Genomic DNA, 19,201 nt, shown 5'->3' with positions numbered 1-19,201 from the left:
TGTTTAATCTACTGAACACAGGCACTCATTCTTTGTAACTCTGCAGATGCCGAAAAAGGGGTGAATGTGCCTTACAAATATAAAATGGACTCTCAACAAGTCTATGTTCATTTAAAAAAATCTCCCACTCACAGTCCAATAACCAAGGCACCTGCTTCAGCATATGTCTGGGATTCCCAAAGGTGAATAGATGACACCTCAATCTCAAATGCAAAATTCAAGATGCCTGACTTAGCCCAGAGCACCCTTGTTCTGCAAAAGAGTGCTCTGTATTACTTCATCTTGTGCTTGGGTCCCCCTGAAAGAGGGATCTGAAAAAAGCAGCCAGTGTGAAAATCTTGTCCTGGAGTTTGTGATTTCAAAACTCTTGTGGGTTGGTCATGTTCCACAAAAAGGTGCTGACATTGTATTTAACTGTGACTGTAATTAAATCAATTTATTGCATCATACGTTATTCATTTGTATTCATTACTCAATTATTTTTATTAAAGTGTTCTTTAGATTTCTCTTTCACTTGAATAACACTCTTTAAAGGACAAGCAATTGGTATGAGGTGCCTTCTGAAACATTACGCTATCCAGAGCTAGTGGTGAGTGGAGAACTGTTATGTACATTAAGCAAAGCTCTTCCCTGAAATACAGAAATGCTGACTAGCGTTTCCTCTGAAAGTATGTTCTGGGGGAAACTTCATGTGCTTGTGAATGTGAATATCAAATTAAACTGAAAATAAAACCCTCCTCTCTGAACTCTACTTCCCCTCAATTAGTCATAGACTAATCACTGCTTTCTTTGGGAAAAACAGTGTTTCAGGTTTTGGTGGTAGTGTTCGTTTTTTTTTTTTTTTTTTTTCCCCATGTTCTCAAAAGGGTGAAATTGTAGGAGATAGAATACACGAGTAGAGTAAATTCAAATGGAAACAAAATATGTGGCATAGCCAAGGCACAGTCTACAGCCATTTGCAGGTTACTGCACTTGCTCTTACAGTCAGAATATGCCAAGGAGCCTGAGGCATGTCTTTGGTGAAAAATGCTCTTTGGTGTTGTATGAAGTATTGAAAAAAAATCTCAGCCTAGAATTGTTCTAAAATTTGTTACAAACAGCAGTTTTGTGTCCCTGGCAAGTCTGAATCCCAAATTTGAGGTGATTTCAGTAGCACCCACCATGAGCAGCTTCAGGCTGGGATGTAGAGCTGCCCTGCGCCCCCCAAAAGAGCAGGAGGCTCTTCCAGGGATGCAACTTCAATGCAACTTGGAGCCAGAGCACTGGTCTCATCTTTCCATATGCTGCACCCTCTGCCTCTGTCAAACTATTGGGCAAATAGTATCTGGCAAACTATTGTTCAGCTGCCACAACTCCACAGTACCTCCTCTGTTGAGCTTTTCTTTCCCTGCCCTCACCCCAGCCACAGCTCAGAGATGTCTTGGTCCCCACCCTGCAAGGCAGGACCCCAGTCTGTTGTGTGAGTGAGGCTCTGCTGGGCGAGTCAGCTGCTGAGGATGACTACAGTGCTGGCTGTGCCTGGGGATGTTTAGCAATGAGGTAGGAGAAGCAAGACAGCAAAGCAGAGCAGCTACACCCATGGCACCAGGCCACGGGGAGAGAAAGAGGAGGAGGCATTGTGCAGCGCAGGTGCAAACTATGGTTTTGTGCACCTGCATGCATGAAACAGGAGCCAGACACATGAATCTAGCCTGGCTTGCTATTGAACATGACTGGCCAGGCAGGAGAGAAATTCCACTGCATACTGAACAGGTGCACCAAGTGCCTGAAAAGTAAATGATAATTTTTAAAAGTGTTTTTTTTCTTTCTTTCTTTTCTTTCAGTGAGAATCAGTCCCATTCCTCCTGATATGTCCCACTTTGTTTTCAACACTGTTTGCTTTGTAGAGACACTGAACCATACAGACCATACAGACTGTACATACAGACTGTAACCATACAGAAAACAAAACTCTAGTAGGCATCACAGAAAAAGAATTTGAGGATTTCATTCCTATTCTCTCTATCTGCTCAAAACTTTTTCCTCAACAATTGTTACCTTTCTACTGAAATAAGCAAGAAAAACTCTAGTCCAAAAGTCTAAACGTAATTCCTGTGTGTACATGTATGTGCAAACATTTTAAAGTGAATGACTTCCAGAAATTATGTTTATTATTGGCATGTGATGTTACTCTGTCTGTCATGGACAACAGAAGCAGGAACTCTAATCCATTACAATCTGAAGAAATACCAACTTACTCAAATTATTTCAAAATGATCAGTAAAAGACCATTCTTCATGCAAATGATATTGGGGGTGGGGGGAAGGAAGGGCACAACACCTACCATTCAGTAGTCAAGAAGGTTAAAGTAATCTTATGGCTGCAATCAGCCCACTACGCTTATGGAACCTGCCAAGCTGTAGAGGAAAAACTAAGAAACTGAGCCCAACTCTGCAGGAACCAGAGATAAGCTTCTGAAAAGATGAAAAGGAGCATGGACAGGGCTCCCACTGTGAAGACAGTCTCTGCTTGAGGCCATAAAGAGAGATGATGGTGGCTTATTTTGTTCGTATTCAGATTTGGGACACTGTTGTTTTTTAAGATATTTTGCTTCCCCAGGAGCGTCTTGTGACAGGAGCAGGTTTGTACTCCACAGGGATGCCACAGAAAGGTGATCTACCAGAAGTGCTTCTCTTGGCCCTGGAGGCTGTCCAGGGGAGTGACCGTCTGCTCTGCCTTGAAGACTGACTTCGCAGGATGAGGGAAGAAGGAGCTGCAGGTGTTAGAGGGCAGATTGCCCAGCCTTAAAAAGAGATTTCCAGTATGGAAATGTGAATGGCCTGACTTTGCTGGTTGTTAAATGAAGGGGAATATACAAATAGGCAGGCACACTCACACAGATGTTCTTAAGGAAACCTTTACATACCCCCTTCTTTCTTCTAAAAACACATTTCCACTCTTCACTTTTCAATTATGGAAAAGTTCTCATTTCTGTGACCTCAATAAAGAATTATATTCTGGGACCAAAATGCTGACTCCTCTATGGTGGCCAGGGGTAGCTGAATCTCATGCATCATCCTAGAGATGGGCTGTTTTTTCTCTGTGCTCTTTCTAAAGGCAGGGTATACCATTAAGCGGCATGTCTGCAGACATAAGGGCAATAATCTGACTGGAGCCAGTCAGTCCGTGACCTTAAGTGCACCATTTCAAAACCACACCTCAAGCCTTGCCCTTGTTCTTACTCCACCCTCTGCAGAACAAATCACACCACTCCACTTTCATAACTGTGTGAGGCTACTTGCCTGCTTTGGCTATGGTGCTGTCAGCAGCTTTCTGGAGAATGGAGTTAGATGTTGTGGGATACCTTTATGACAAAAACCTTTCTTCTGGCTTTTCTTTTAGCATTACCTTGAGTTCCTGTCTTTGCTTTTCACATTTCCCTTCCATAGTTTGAAAGCACGTCTGAATGAGTTTGGATGGAGTTTATCAAGAACGGCATTATGACTAACATATTTTCATGGGTCACAGAACAACTTATATCAATCCAGCTAATTAGCTCTTTTTCTCTGGTACTTTTTTACATGAAGTATTTATTCAGTTTTCTTATCTACAGGAATTCATGATGTGCAGACAAAGACATACCACAAAGAGATGTGTTATGAAAACCACACACCACTGATATTTATTTGTTTAAAAACAAATTCAAAATTAATTTCTCCTAAAGGATAAAAGGCAGAGAGAGAAAACTGAAATAAGATAAAGAAAAGGCAGACTGAAAGACAGAGCAATGCTTTAACCAACATCTGGATCTGGCACCTCACTCTACAGATGCAGTTTGCTGAATTCTTGGTTACATCACTGGCATTTTAGACTGACTGCTGTCCTGGCAGCTGCAGCCTGCCTGACTGGACACATTTACCTGGCAAGTAAATCCCTATCAGCCCTTAAAGCACTGGGCAAGTGCTGGAGCTGCGCTGTGCTCTGTACCAGCCCCTCCAGGTTGCTGGCAGTGGGCAGTGAGCCACAGCCATACCTTGTGGCAGGACTGGGGAGTTGGAAGGCTACCTAGCTCATCCCTGGCGCAAGGCAGGTCAGCTTCATCCTTGTTCTTCCTGGTAAATATTTATTAAGCCCATTCTTAAAGATCTCTACAACCCTCCAGGAAATCTAGTCCAAGGCTTCATTTTCTCTGTTATTACAAAGTGAATACTATTTTAGCTGCATATTACTTGCTCTTGTTTATCTTATCTAGCATGTAAATGGAGAACAGAATATCCTGCTATTTTTTCCTTTTGGATCTCTTTTATGTACTTACGGTGTCATGCTTGTCCCTCAGTCTTCCCCGTTGCACACTAAATTATCTAAGATGAGTCCATATTATTTTGTAGGCCATTTCTCTGAGACCTTTAATCATTCCCTCTGCCCCGCTCTGCTTTCTCTAATACTGAAAACTCTAGATGCTGAAAACTATGATATCCAGAACAACAACCAAATCCTGACCTAAGAATTTTAGAAGGCTAGAAAAAAATAGAGTGGAAGAAGTGAAAAGCACAATATTGCTGACTTCGTGTTCAGCCTGGATCCAGTATATCACTTGGAAACATTTCTCTGCAGAATTGCTGTCCTTTTAATACATGCCCATTGCCATGCCTTCAGCTGATTACTGCTTTCTAAGTGTAGTTTCTGGCATTTTTTGTTGAAATGCATCCTGTTTTTTCAACTCATTTCTCTAACTTGTCAAGATCAATTTTAATTTCAGTCCTTCAGAACACTCGCAATCCCTCCCAAATTGTCATTTGCAAATTCACAGAACATGTTCTCCTCCTCCATCACCAAGATCATTAATGCAAATATTGCACAGTACAAGGCCTCTTTGGAGCTCCCACTTGATACAAATTTTCACCTACATTGCCAGCCACCCCTTACTGGATGCCTCCATGCCACATTTCCTTTCCCACATTTATGAAACAACCTGCAGGACAGAGGCAAAAGACCTTACTTATCCCATACTTGTCCTCCAGGTACCGAATGTTGCAGCTGGCATTAGGCCTGATGAGTTAAAACCTAGGACTGAAAACCACTACTGCCTGCTGTCACTGCTTTCAGATGCTGCCCTTTGAGGAGCTCAGCCAAACCAGAAAAGCAGTACACTGCAAAGCAAATTTGGGAAGGAACATATGAAATCAAGGCAGTTTCTACCTTTACGCTGGTTTTGGATTGCATGCAAGGGACCAAAATTCTGCCCTCAGCAGACAGCTGTGTGCATTTCCCATTGTTATTGGTGGGAATATTTCAGGGATTAATTTGGATATGTGCACGTGCTTTCTTTCTCATGATCTCTATGATATAGAGAACTGATACAATCCTGAAAAGCTCATTACCCAGCAGCCGGAGCCATTGAGCTCCAATTGCTGTGGAACAAGGATGCTTCTTGTCGCCGGTTGGCTTATGTGGTCCTTCATCTATCACAGTTGCAATTTGAAATTTCATTACAAAATGAAAAAAATACCATTCTTAAGAAACTCTCTGCATTAAAATACTGTAAACATTTTATACAGATTTTCTTCAGTAGTATATGTTTTACTTTTCAGTACAGACAAGACTTCTGCTGATTTCATAAGAGGTTTTGCCAGAGGAAGGACTAATGCCATATCCAGACCTTGTAAATAAGAGCCTATTATTTTTCTCTGTCCCTGGCTTGCCATTTATCTCAGTGGAATTCCCACCTGCTTCTTCCAGGTGCTGCCAACACCGATTCATAGGAGCTCTATTAACTTTTAAAGTGCCAGTTAACGTCATTCTAAAAAGCTGCTTGTTTTTATCTTACTACCATCAGTCGGAAAAAAGCATCACTTTTCTTTTCAGCAGCTCATTAAATCTTATTAAAATACATGTGTGCAAAATAGGTAAATTAACTCCACAAATCCTCTGTGACAGTGTCCAGCTTGACAGCCTTTCTTTTTTCTTTTCTTTTTTTTTTCTTCTTTTCTTTTAGTAGCGAGCTACCAGACTGGTAAGAATGGATACATAAGTGCCTCTCTTTCTCCTTTTTTTCTCCCAGCTTCATTTAATTTGAGACTTTACTAATTCATGCAAAAGAGATTCAATTCTTCACTCCCTAAATCACGGTGACTCTACTGATGTTTTCCCTTACAATAGCTCAAAAAAGAGCAAAATCAAAGCCCCAAACTTGACTATTTTTAGGCTAAGTATTTCTGTTAAACCTAGCTAATATGTTTGAGTGTTTTTTAGTAATTTCACTTTTTTTTTCCAGTTTTCTTACATATAGATGAGTATTGCATATGTGTCAGTTAGTAGAACCTTCACAAAAAGCAGCTTGTGTGCCTCTATCTTGCAAAGAAAAATAAGAACCACTGATTCTCAAAGCAGCAGTTCTGATAAGAGGAACTGATTAACTGAAATACAGATGGAATAAAAGACTACCATCTGCCTTCCTGTTTTAATTTTTGCGGTCAATTCTGAGAGCCTGTATCTCTCATTTATGCATATACACACATATGAATCATAGCTGCAGAGCGAACAGGGTGTACATGAGCATTATTACTTTGATAAAACAAAACAAAACATGAAAAGAAAAATAATTCCTTCTTTTATTTTTAAAGGGACCTTTATCTTTTGTTTGAACTTCAAACAGAGCTAATGCCAAGTAACCCAGTCTTAATTTACCATGAAAGGCACTAATATCCAATCCTTCACAAAATCATCCACAATCAGCATTCTCTTCAGGATCTTTGACACAATCAGCTGAGATTTTTTGTTGCTCTTTGCTACTTGCAAATATGCTTTGCCATCAATTATTCATTCCGTGCTCCCCACATCCACTGCCTTTCCTTATTATCTCTAGAAGGAATCAAGATGAAAAACATAATTGCCGCAAATTGGTTAATTTATAACTGTCATTCTCTTCTGTGACTCCATTGAGCAAAAAGGAGTCACTCATCACTGCATTACTCAGACCATTCATAATTTCTCAAATATTATTACTACCTAGCACTTGATCACTTAATTTTCAAGCTTATCAGGAGTGTGAAAACTGGAGAGTGAGAGGGGCACCTGGTTTTAGTCCCAGTATGAGTGTCGGTATCACAACAGAAAATCTCCTGGATCCTGTGACTTGGTCATGATATTGCCCAGCATCCCACTTGCATTGGCATTGCATCCAGCTCCTCCACCAGCTCCTGCCTGGTCTAGGGACTTTCCTCCAGAAATAGGTGTTAGTTTAGGGAAGTGGGGAAATGGATCTCCACCATGTAGATGCTTCTATCCATAACTGCATTGTGACAGGTCTGCTTTGTCTACTTTTATTCCTCTCACTGTCTATGCTTTGATTTGCATAACTGCATAGCTACCTGCTAGATAAAGACAAGAGGATGCCTTGTTGTGAAAATTATTGTTTCATTTGTGAAGAAACACGGTGGCACAAAATGGAATACCATGAAGAATACCCTATATAATATTTCATTTTTATGGAAACTAGATTTTTTTTTTTTAATGCCTAGAGGTTTAGGCCACTAGGAGGTTTTGGCCAGAATGTAACATTTGTCTTGAATTTTATATATATGTATGTGTATATATATATACATATGCATACAAGCAATGACAACATCAAAATGTGTATACTTATGTAATTTTAAATCTAGGAAGGAATTTAACATAAAACTAGGGAATCTTTGTCATTTGTGCCAATCCTCTGACAGAGGAGAAAAAGACCACAACTGACAGCAACCCTTTGCAAGCTCCTTCTGAAAGAGTACCCAGCAAAGTGGAAACTGAGGATAAGTAAGAAATCTGCGGCTGGATAAAATATCAAGTACTTTATGGATAAGCCCTAAGCTCATTTGAGGGAATGAACACCTCTCCTACTATAGGAGTGCAACTGTCCATTATTGTTTTTCATCTTTATCTCCCTAATGCAACTAAGATTATAGACTAAACTTCACAGCCTTTCCTTAGGTGGCAAATTAAGCACCTCATGTTTCAAGCTATTCTCTGTGTTGTGTCCAGCTCAGAAAGACCTTTCCTCATAGCTTCTGTGGGTGGGTGGGTATAATCTAGTAAGAAGATGAGAAAAAGAGGCTCAGGCTTGTCATGCTGTTTAAATTTGAAGTGCAATTGTATCTGGTTGCCAAGATGCATGTAGCTTTTTTAAAACTGTAAATAGAGACTGGCTGCTCAAACAGTAGCTGCAGAAACCTGCTGACAATTTTATCTGGTGACAGCAGCTAATTTCAAAGATTAGTCACTGCTATTGAGAATATTCATTGAGAACTCATTCTTTCTGCTTGCAGGTTACAAAGGTTTACTGACAGTCCTGCTAACCTAAACAAGTTGGGGTTCTTTTAACCAGCCAGTTGTAGCAGTTTCTTAAAGTCTTCTGGACCCAGTTTACCACCAACTTTTAGCTGCAACAAGCTGCAGAAAGACATACAATTCATTTAAGACTGATTTTAGCCAAACAAACTAACTAAGGAAGAGCTACATCACACTCTTTCCATTCAGTTTTAATTAGGCTGCATAAAAATGTCTCTAAACATATTTAACTTGTATCCAGTGGCATAATGTTCAAGGCTTAAAATTTTAATTTATGGGTTTGGGTGGGTGCCTGATACTTCTAATGTTTAATGAATCTGTCCTCACTTGGCAATTTGCCATTAGTGATCATAGGGTTTGTGCATGCTCCTAGGTATTTATATCTGTAAAATTGATAGTGTGTGAAATGTCGTATATTTGACAAAACATGGCTGTTTTATTTTCTTCTGAAATTACATAATTACTCCTGCAGGGCATGTGGTCAGTTGAAGATTTGCAATTTTTCATATTAAAGAGTTCTATATATTATTTCTGACAACCAATGTTTTATTTTTGTGAAAGATTCAGAGTCTGTTTAGTTAGTGGCTGTATTTTGTTTAAGTCTTTCACTGGAAGCTCTCTGAGACAGGGGCTATCTTTATGTTGTAACGCAATTGAAACAGTAACTTAAAAAAAAAGAAACTCTGAAAAAATGAGATTTTCCATTAATTGTGCAGACGGTTTGCTAAAAATACCTAGAGAAATTAAAGCAAAGTGGCACAGAAGATAGTAAGAGTAAACATATGAAATACTCTCAGTCTAAGTCCAAAATGAAAGCAACAAGAGGCAAAAAACAGCTTAGAGATGTTAACTAAAAAAAACAACAACAACAACAAAAAACAACTCTTTGTTATCCAAGCAGGTCTTTTAAAATATTTTTCTTTTTCTTTACCGATATGATCAATGACACATTTATGTAAAATTGTCACTCATTTGCCAGTAACTACTTAAAAACAGAAGTACTAAAAAAATAGACAGGAGGGTAAAATCACAAAGGCATGCATACATGAAAATAAAACTAATCCAAAGTCCTTTGGATATAGTCTGAGGGTTCAATGGTGGGACAATGGTAAGTCTTTTGAAGGCCTCCCAGTCCAGCTATGGTTAAGAACAATGGTGTTGTCAATCCCTCTGTACTGCTCTGCCTTTTGTGAGACAGGCCACCATAAGAATTCAAATAACCTACCTTTTCAGTGTCTGCCCAGGTTCATCCAGACATTAAAGAATACTTACTCAGGTCCTTTCTAACACAGTAGCACTGTCAAGTGTAGCAGATCTAAGAGTTATTCTTATTTTGCGTATTAAACTGTCTCCCACTTACTACCTAAAACAGGAAAGTTATTGCCAGTATTTAAAGTTACATGTTTTCATTTCTTTTTTTTTTTCTCTTTTTTTTTTTTTTTTTGAATTTAACAAGTCAATGCACCTACCTCTACTAGGAGAACCTGGAGCACCATGTAAGAGCCTCATTTTTTGAAATGTTGATGTTCACACTCCTACCAGTTCTTACCAGCTGCTGAATAACGAATACCAGCTCCTGCTTTTTCCATTGATTCCTAATCATATGATCCACCTAGAGTGTAGTGCCTCCAAAGCCACTTGGCAATTGGGCCTTATTACATATTTTTTCAGTGGTCAGGTCAAAATGCAGGAAGCTACTAGAGAGTTAGCTTGAACTGGATACACATGCAAATAATACTGCTAAAAAGTGCTTCCTCTTGAAATTACTTGTGTCTGCTGCCACTGTTTTCTAGGTAGTTTGCAGTGTGAACTTTCTCAAATGAAGCCTCCTTCCAAAGCCAGGCTATGTACAGAAGCTGGCAGAGTCCTTGCAGATGACTCAGGACGGAGCACACACAACTGTGTATATCACATCTATACAAACGAGCTTCAGCTACTTGCTAGCTAACCAACCTGCCTGCGTCCATCTCGATTGTATTTCCCAAAGAAGAGAAAAACTTAGAGGGCAGGATCTTCACATCTGTTTCACCCTAAAACAAGTACATTAGTACAACTGCCAGAGTGCCACAACTTCGGTGTGTAAACTCTGTGTTTTGAGTCATGGCCCCAGCTCACTTCCTTTGTGGCTCTGGCTCACCGGCATGCAGTGCCTGACCCCTCTGCAACTGGGTGATGGTTGTCTGTCTCCTTTGGGACAGGATTAGGCAACCACAGGTGGCACCACCTGCTGCAAAGCTCTCCGACTGGGCTTGCTCCGTTAATGACTCCTAGACATTTTAGAGCCAGCTCAGTTGCTGAAGGGGAAGTGCCCGAGGGGACAATGAGCTCCTTGTAGCTGTTCAGCAGTATCACAGACTTCCTCATTGACTGGCATTTGGCATAGCTTGTTGGGCTGAATGCAAATGGTGTGAGCAGTTGGCTGTGCCTCTCCAGAAAGGTGGCAGGAAGAGTTACATGTTTATGCTGATCTGTAAGAGAGATATTTTTTAAGAACTTCTTTCTCCTACATATTTCACCTCCATAGCTCTCATTCTCCAGGGATCCTCTGTCCATCTGGCTGAAGGATGCTCAAGAGCCTAGCAGACTTTTTTAGAGGTCAGATTGAGGGAAGACTGCTGCTTCATGTGAAGTTTCAGCTACAGGAACTAAGCCCACTAAGCTCACCGCAAAAGTCTTAAGCCAAGTGCTGGAGACACCTGGACTAAGCACCAGTCATTTCTGTCCCAATCACTCTGACTTTTAAATGATATAATAAACAAGATTTGGATTGCTCATTGTCCTTTTTTTCAGAGATTGTTACAGCTGCTTGTTTGTTTGATCCAGAAAGAAATTTTGCCTCCTTTCAGCCAAAATCTGACTTTTTTTACTTTTAGTAGCTGCTCCCCCCTCCCAAAAAAAAAAATAAATCAACAAAAGAAAACACCAACCACCAACCACCACCACCACCACAAAAAACAAATGAACGAACAAACACAAAACCCAAGCAGCATTGCAAAGAATATCACAGACTTCTAGGTAGACAACAAAAACTGAATCCTTTCATATCGATTGTTCTGAGCTTCCCTACCAAAACATGTTAAATTCCCTGAAATCACTAGCAACATTAATCAGATTAGTGCTGATAACATATTTTCCTATGGAGAAAAGGGCTTTTATAGAAACTTGGTTTGATAAGATGTAGATAGACTGCAGGGACATGGTGGCTTCAGATAAAGTTTTGAAAAATCTATGTAGACTTTTTGATCAACTTGCTTACTGTATGGCTTGACACCCTGTCTAGGGTGTCTGTCTACAGCTGCCCTCCTCCTGGCTAAATCTGCTGTATCTTTTCATAGAATCATAAAATGGCTCAGGTTGGAAGGGACCTTAAAGATCATACTGCTGCCTCTTTTCTTAAATGTTGTTTGAAAATTTCCATTCAATAAAACAATAGACGTTTTTGACTTTTTGTTATGATCTGCAGTAATTCCCCCCCCCTCCATTTTTTTTTCCCATGACAGAAACCTGCAGCTTCTGCATCACTCTGCTTTTGACCTAGTTCAAAAGTTTCTTTGTGTCAGCTTTTCCTGTGGTCCTACATTACAGTTTCTCCTTGGAGATTTTTGGCTTAAATTTTAACCCAAAGTTCTCTGTCCCCAGGATTCTTCACTTAGCTTCAGTATTTAGAAAAGTTGAAGATTCTCCCTGAATTCTATGGTTCAGAGAAGCTAAAATATAGATTGTGAGTTTAACAGATTTGTCATAATGTCTCCACTGAAGTCAATATTCTAAATTTATTAATTTATTCTGAATAAATTTGGCCTCTTTATGTATGACATCCTTCCTCTTAAACAAATTCAAGTATTTGAGTTAGGCTTTTACTTAGACCAACACAAAGGTGATGGGGATCATTTTGTCCAATATCTATCAGGTATTTATTTAGTCTACTGTATCCGCTTGGATACCTTGCAGAACAGTGGCCCATTTTGGGCACTGGAAACGGGCTGTGGAAGTTGTATAGTATTAAAAGCCCCGGAGACAGTTTGACTGCTTGAACAGGGCTTGGAGATACTGATAACAGACCCAAAAGGGAAAAATTACTGGTGTTTCTAGGCTCCTTATGTTTGCTCAGGAAAAAAAGGATTAAAAACATCAAAGCTTTTTGTCAGATCATAATTTCACCTAAACTAAATAATCATGTGCAAGATGAATGTAGGAGAATGAACATATATAAACAGACATGCTTAGCATCATGGCTTGAAAGATTCCTTCAGTATGTTCACAAAAGTACATGCAGACAGAAAAACATGCACACACAGACATATGTGCATATGCACGCACATGCTTCCTCACGCTCTGATTGTTTTGCACATTTTTTGAGGTTTTATGGGTCTCAGAAAATTTTACAAAATCAAATGAGAATAATTGATATGCTCACTTTCTGAATCAACATGCTTTCCATCCCAAATGCCTACAACGAGGAGGAGGATATGAGAAGAAAAAATTGTAGAGAAGAGGCAGTGAAGGCTCCAGTACTACTACATCTACTACATTACTTTAAAATACTTCTGTGCAAATTAGACCAAAACAAACAAACAAACAGACAAACAAACAGAAAACAGTAAATACACTGGAATCAGGATTACTTGTTAAAAAAAGTTAATTGTAAAATTACTTCTGAAGAGTGGTTACATGTTTGCATCTCTCATAAACTTCTCTGACATAAAATAACCAGTAGTCTGGAATATTTCAGTTTAGTAAAGAAGTTTCACTGCTGAGCACAGCTTGTTTTCTCCTCTTTTTTCTCATCCCTCCCCCCTCTTTCTTTTTGAGTCTGACGATAGGATAAAAACTCAGTGATTAGCTTCATTGCCAGCAACAAGCCTGATTCTTTAATGTAGCTGCTCTGCTCCTTAGCTTTGTTTTCATTATTATTTGCATTGTGCAGCAGATGACTAAGAGATAGTCAAAAGATCAAAGGTTTCCTTTGATGGTTTATATCATGGATCCCTGCTGTATTAAAAAGGATCTCAGGTCAGGACATTCTTGTTCACATGCAGATCTGAACAAGGGGCTACACAGGGTGATCAAACTGGATGAAGGCTGAACACATCCATCAAAGGGCTGACCACATTGGACCAAACAGAAGAGGAGGTTCTACCTCCATAACCATGACATTAACAAGTGACAGATGTCTCCCCGTGGCCGCTGCTTTGATGTGCCAGGACTAAGGAGAACCAGAGAACATGGAAAGGTTATACATTCTGCATTACTCTAGAACTGTTTCATAAATATATATATTATATATATATATATAATTTTGCAATGAGCCATTTCTACAATCAAAGGGTTTTTGTTCGTTACAGAAGAACACATAGGCCAATCTTGCATAACCAATCCATATCTGGGTCAAGTCACTATATGTATCTCTTACAGAGTGCTTTTAATACCGCAAACATTTAATAGACAATAATAAACTAGTCTTTGCAGAACCTCTGTGAAGTAAATTCACAGAAGGGAGATATTAGAACAGAAAGCAAGCTAGTTTACTGAAACTGGTCTGATTTAGCTTGTCCGCTTCCATATTTAAAACACTTGGCAGTAGGCTAAAATAATTTTGTGTGTTTGAGTTTGTGAGAGAGTGAGATCACATTTTTTGTACCAGTTAGGATCTATCAGAGTTAGAATCTATCAGCCAGGCTGCTTCTGCAGCTGGCCTGTCAAAGCCCCCTCATTAAGCATGACACTTGTTTAATGACTCTCTGCACTCCTGCTAGATGAGACTTCTGCTAGGTGTCTCATCAGCCTGCAGAACAGAGCGATGGCCTCTTTCCTCTGTGACTCATATGCCAGATATAGCAGCCTTCCCCGATTTAGAAACCACTGCCCAGTTGTATCTTGGTTGCAATTTAATGGAGCAGGGTGAAACTGCAGCCTGAACAGTGTCAAGAGGCCAAGGAAATCAGATGCAGAAGAGATACCTACCCACTGCTAGGTATGGTTGTTTCCCTACCCTGTAGCCCAGAGCAACATGACCTCCAGCACATGAATAGCATGCTGCTGGGTTTCCCGTTGCATCAATGAAGGATGCTTTCTCCTGCACTGAAGACATACTTACTCAGAGGGGCTGCCCAAACAACCTACACCACTTTCTTAAGTAAAATAGAAAAAGCAAAATCAAACCCCTACTCTGTATGCCGGGCAACTTTTGTTTACATTAGGGCTTTTGCCAGGATAAATGCTGTCAAAAATAATCTTGCACCTCTAAAGAACATTAATCTGTCATCGAAAACTTGCCCTAAATTTTACAGACCATTTCCAGCTGCCATTACGTGCAGCAGCAGTCTGACTGATAAACATCTCAGGTAGGATTCTGCTCTGAAAATACCATATGAAGCTAGGTTTCTAACTTGAAATAAATGTAGAAGCCGCCTCCTTTGTGTTAGTGAGGCTTCTTTCTCAAAGCAGTGGAGAGAAATAGCACTTCCAAAAAACAGTCCATTTTGCCTAGCCTTACATCCATGTTATAATGCTATGGAAGAAACCCTGTGGACAAATTTAGCTTGGAGATTTAGACATCAAAAGTTAAGCAAGCTGAATCCCACTGTAACATGGTACAGCTTTCCACTGTGTAGCTGACGTCAGAGCTGGGATTTTGGAAGGAATCTTGGCTCATGTTTTTTTATATTTTATTTTATTTTATTTTATTTTATTATTTATTTATTTTTTCTATCATTTGTTCTCATCAGATCATCCTAAATCGGTCTCATCTGAAATTCACTGGGCTGGTTTCATGTTTCTGGTGCTATGCCTGTTACAATATCTTTGAGATGGCTTCTTCAACTGTACTACATTCTGCACTTTTAAAGAAACAATAATCTCCCTCATGCTGCAACCCTTCACATAGTCAGCAAACACAAACCTAGAGGACTATGAAAATCAAAAAGGAAGTTTAAATGGAAAGCTCATTGCTGAGTAGCTTTGTAGGAGTGTATATAAGAAGGCATATGTTCTTAAAAATGTGGAAAGCAACCTTCTTCATCTATCATCTGAATCAGCTTCTCATATTGGACAGCGGGGGACACCAGGTAGCAGACACTTCATGATCTATGTGTGCTTATAGAGTAATGGAAAAAATCAACTCTTAATCTATAGACCTTAGCTATATGTTAACCCTTGCATTAATATCAATATCATCTGAATTAGCCCCATAGCTACTTGACTTAAGTTCCAAAAACTTGAAAGGCTTACGGATCAGATTTTATCTGTCCTCCTCCTCTCCACTGAGAAATTATGTGACATCATAGCACATTTTTTTTTCCTCTCTTTTCTGAATATCAGCTATCCAGTTGCAGTAATAGAGAGTTGTTTTTCTGTCAGTTCCAGTTTTTGTCTGGTGGGAAAAGGAGAGGAGATTTTTTTTTTTACCAGTGGACTTTTTTTGCCTTACTTTCCAGATTGATCACTTTTTCAATGCCAGTTAGGAATCGTGTCTGGCAACAGTTATTCACAGTAATGAAAGCTCATGTAACAGTTTCAGTGATGTTAGTGAGGCTATTTGTAAAGTAGAAAAGAATCACAATTTATTCTTGAAGATTTCTTGTTTTAAAAGGACTGTTTGTTGTATGCTTCCTTCCTTCAATTTCTCATCTAAAATAGAAGCACGTGTTTGCTTGCTGAAGCTGGTAGAAATTTTTATATGAATATTCTTTACTTGTTGACTATGTACTAGGAAAAGTAATAAGACTTGTAAGCAGTATTTTGTTGCACAGTATTCTACTGAGCTGTTTTTTGTTGTTGTTGTTGTTGAACTTAGGTGCCAGAGTTACACGGCTGCTTGCAGAGAGAATGCATGGCAAAAATGAGAGGGCAAAAGCACATTTTTGTATGCACAGGCTATATCCCAGCCTGTCAACGACTTGAAATAACATGCAAATAGGTGCCAGTACATCTATCATTCTATTTATTGTCTTTACTTACTTTCAGTTTGACTTCTCATACAATTCTGGCTCTAACCAGTTGATAAACACCATTGGACTACTGGATTTTGTTTCCCACCAACGTCACATCTTTATCTTTTGGAAAGGTTGATGAAATACAAACAGTATAAGAAAAACTCTACTGGCAAGGGCCTCTGTGTCTTGTTGCACCAGGGCAATGTACTATGGTTGCTTTGTATCTGTTGCATAAAGTTTGTTTGAGTGACAGTCTGAAAAATGGTCTTTTTAGCACTGAAACTTAAACAAGGAGTGGATTGAGTAAAATCACAACCTGGACTGACTCAAAATGACATATCAGGACCATTTTTCAGTGGTCAGCTTCCTGATGGTTGAATTAACTGCAGTTTTATCTTGCTCTGTATTAACTGTTTTACCTCACTTTCACCAAATTGCTTTCTTATCATCCTAAACACTACTGAATTACTGTAAACTGCCAAAGTGGCAGAACTCTGCTATCCAGCCCATGGGTGCAACCATTGGATTTTCCTCTTTCAGTGGTCTATTGTATCTGAAATCTTTTCAAGAGAAACAAGCCAACAAAAGCAGGTCTTATTCCGAATCACACAAACTGTTACATGGGGTAACAACTTTATTTTCATATGCTTGGACATGAATTTGATGGACAAATATATGCCAGATAGACACATAACAGAGAATGGCTTTGTTCAATTTGTGGGCAGGTTTAGGTGGGTTATAAAACCAAATACATTTCTGTGCAGGCTTCTCCACTGGTTATGTAGTTGCCAAGATAGTAGTTGCCAGATGAGACTATAGGTAAGGAGCTGACATTTTGACATGGATGGGTTGGAGGGCTTTGCATCTGCTCCAAGTCTAAGAAGTCTCACTGATGAAAGGTATGAAGAGGGCATGACAGCCCACTCATATCTCTCTCTGCAAGTTGGGGTTGAATTTATGTCTTAATCATGTCCTATTTTGAAGGAGGTACAAGGCACCTCATCAAGATCCGCCAGAATATTTCACTGGTCTGCAACATGTGATAGAAAACAAAACCTTAAAAAGCAGAATGAGGAACACAAAGTCAGCCCCACTTTTTCTAAGAAATGCAACAAAATGCATTACATGAAATGAAAGGCCTGAAATAGTCAACCTTTCATCCTTAACTTCACAATAGAAAGCAGGGCCCTTCTGCTCAGGAAACTGAAAAACAGTATCTAAAATTTATCTTACTTTGTTTGTCATTAAGAGTCACCATTGCAGTAACTCTGTGACCAGCACAAAGGCACTGGTTTTCTGATAATCACAGACCTGTAAGAACTAAACCCATTTGCCCACGACATTCCTGGAACAGGGAAAGAGATAGAGATGAGTCAAAACAGACTGAAAAGTATGCTCTGATCAGATTCCACTCAATGTTTCTGAGCCCATAAAATCTTCCTTCCTGAAAAACTCTGGATTTTCCCCAATTGCTCTCTTCTAATGGAAAATGTGCCAATAAAAAGTAACCTAAAGACAAAACTCCCTGTTTTCTTTGAAAGGTGCCAGATTTAAGATATATTAAGCAGTTTATATCCCCAACTTCAATTCATTTCACCTGGCTTTAACTTAAAAACACCTCTTCTGCTCCTTTCCATTGTTTCAGAAGCTCAGAACTAAGAGAAAAGCATGTGTCCACATGAAAAGATCAGTTTTGCTTTAGTAAATAATGTATTGAGAACTGGCAGGAATAAGTCAGCAGGTGTGTGGGGGTATGGTTCAGAAGCAGCTTACAAGAAGCTGTCATTACATATGTAATAATAGCACAGTCCCAACAACATGACACAACTAGATCAGCCAAGGATACAGGATTTATAGATTAGTGCTTTATGTGAAGTCCTTGAACTATGCTTTTCAGGTTTGCTTTCCAACAATCTCATGACAGAACTGCCAGTTCTGTCATATGGTGCCCACATTTTCCTGGGATTTGAAAATACAAAGTCACCATAAAAGCTCCAGTTGTGAATGGGACAGGAGGTTGTACACCCACCATTTGACAGTTATCAGTGATCGCTGGGACCAGAGAGGAAGTGGTTATTGGAAACAGAGCTGCCTGGGCTACTGATCTCCACTTGGATTATGGCACTGATGATAGGCAAAGTCTTTTTCAACAGGTTTGTGAGTCATCAGCAAACAAAAGAATTAAGACAAGATCTTGTTCTTCAGAGAGGTTTGTCCCCAGAGATAGCAGAGAGTGGGACTGTTGATGCTACATAATTCCCTTCTTTGTAAAATGTTATGGTGTTTTTTCTTGTGCTTCTTCTAGCAATACCTGTTTTTGAGCAACAGAAACTAAAATCCAGATGGTATGGATCAACAGAGTGTTAATGAGTTAGTTATTAAGTGACATCCATAGACACTAATATACATTCTTAATACAAGTTTCAGGTGTGCCTCTTTATACCAGTAAAAGTTGAAACTGTGCTTAAAAATGAGTTAAAGAACCTATGTATAAGCACTCAATTTATCTGCTCTGGTTCAAGTAGGAAAAGTTTGCTATCATTCCTATAGACTGTTTTCTTTCTAAATATGAGGGTTTCTGAACTGTCCCTTAAAATCTTTTGAAATAGGGAGCAAAATATTAGTATCTGCTCATTATACTGATTTTAGGAAGCAGGTAATTCACCAACTGCTTTCAGAGACATTTCTTTCAACCTTGTTTTCATTCGCTGGATTCCTTCCACTGCCTCCTCCTTACACCCTACCTACTGTGAAGCAATAAAAAACCAAGAAAATAATCATAGCTTCATATCAATTTCCTTCCATTCAAGCCACACCTCTGTTGGAGAAGCTTGTGCATGTCTCTAGTGAGGCTTGCCTTAGCACCTAGAAATCAGTGAGGGTGACAACACTGCTGCTTGCTAAGGTGACTTGAAATGAAAAATTAATGATCACACTTTGAGAGGTAAATAATAATA

At 39.3% G+C, this 19,201-nt stretch overlaps 1 protein-coding gene across 1 annotated transcript in view; it reads right to left on the bottom strand.

Moving 5' to 3' along the window:
• The window catches only part of LOC118250065 (potassium voltage-gated channel subfamily KQT member 1-like), a 517,473-nt gene that overhangs the window by 116,636 nt on the left and 381,636 nt on the right, over positions 1–19,201 (bottom strand). The gene's annotated exons all lie outside the window — the stretch shown is intronic.

This window comes from Cygnus atratus, chromosome 1 (genome assembly GCF_013377495.2).
Source record: "Cygnus atratus isolate AKBS03 ecotype Queensland, Australia chromosome 1, CAtr_DNAZoo_HiC_assembly, whole genome shotgun sequence".
Taxonomy (NCBI): Eukaryota; Metazoa; Chordata; class Aves; order Anseriformes; family Anatidae; genus Cygnus; species Cygnus atratus.
The sequence above is the reverse complement of the archived record's forward strand: the minus strand, read 5'-3'. Positions and strand labels throughout refer to the sequence as shown.